We start from the raw sequence: 1,606 nt of genomic DNA on the forward strand, positions 1-1,606 counted from the left end.
TACATGTATTATATAATCAATGACTGTACCTACCAATGCACAAAATTATAAATGCTGGTTGATGAGAAGTTGCGCGTGTGTACATGCCAGTACAGGTTCGTTTCGACGACGGACTTGGTACGGTGGAGGATGGTAGTGGTAGCGATTACTTTGTTTCCGCGGTACTACGTAAAACGCATAAAATCTAAATAGATATGTACTAGGCCACTAGGTAGTAGTCACACACTCACACGTGAATAAAAATAAATCAAAACACTATAATTTTTTGGACGGGAAAGTAAATGAGAAACAAGAAACTTTTCAAATATTTGTCTAAAAAATATTTTTATGAAATAATATCACTTACGACTGTAAAAATACGACTATATGCCAAAAATGTCTTTACACCGAAGTCCCAAAGGCCAAAACATGCAAATACATGCACTATCAAAGTATCAAACTTCATATTATTATTACTATTGTTATGAAACGGATTTGTATCTAAGTTAGCATGTTTTTCCTGTGTAGCAAAAAAAAATATGCAGTTGCATGAAATTATGAGCCCTGTTAATAAGTAATAACCAGGGCTGTGGCATTTTAATGCACAAAAAAACCTTAAAAATGTCAAAAAATGCAATATTATATGCACTTAAAATGCAAAAAATGCAATATAAAATGCGAAGAATTATAGTACCTATAAAATTCACTTTAAATAGTTCTTTAATTTAATTTTCATATTTGTATTGATATTACAGGATATTACACATTAGTACATTACATTTTACATTCATAAAAATGTTTAAAAAAAAAAGAATTTGAATTTTGTATAATGCTATTCACCTGAAACGTTTTAGATTCTGAGTGGAACGATGAATGTATTGATTTTACAATGATGTGTGTTTTTTTATTTTTTTTTTTTATTTTTTTTTTTTATTTTTGTGTCTGTCATCACGTTTTAGGACAGTAAAAGTGCTTGGATTTTCTTCAACAGTACCTTTTCTGATAGGAAAGTGAATCTAGTTGGTACTTTGGGGGGTCAAAAGTAAAAATTTCCCAGTAGTTTTCAAAAGCGACGTGAAAAACAAAAGAAAAATTAAGAAAAAACGGGAATTTTTACGCAAAATCGATTTTTAACAAAATCGATTTTGGTTTTTGGTGTAACTCTAATTTGTTGGATAAAAAAGCTTGAAAATTTAATAGAAGGCTCCTAGTATATTGTTTCAAAGGCAGATGAAAAATATTAAAAATCGTTAGTCACAGTTTTTTTTTATAAGCATTTAAAGTTCAAAAAATGACAAAATATGGAAAAATCACGAAAATTTGCAAATTATTTCGAGTTAGAAATTCATAAATATTTTTCTTTTTAAATCTAAGATATGAAAGTGTAATACAAGATTCCTTATAAGATTATCTACCTTTATCAAACAAAAAATATCTATAAGAAAGTCAAATTAAATTTTTATAGGCGTTTGAAATTCATATTTTTACAACATTTGATATTCACTCGATTTCTTACGTAACAATTTTCTTATTTTGTTGTAATTAAAAAACGAGTGACTGTAGATACTTGAAAATTTAACTGAATGTTTATATCAGCATTTTCTATATACGATAAAATTTTGGAAAA

This window comes from Acyrthosiphon pisum, chromosome A2, assembly GCF_005508785.2.
Source record: "Acyrthosiphon pisum isolate AL4f chromosome A2, pea_aphid_22Mar2018_4r6ur, whole genome shotgun sequence".
NCBI classification, from domain to species: Eukaryota; Metazoa; Arthropoda; class Insecta; order Hemiptera; family Aphididae; genus Acyrthosiphon; species Acyrthosiphon pisum.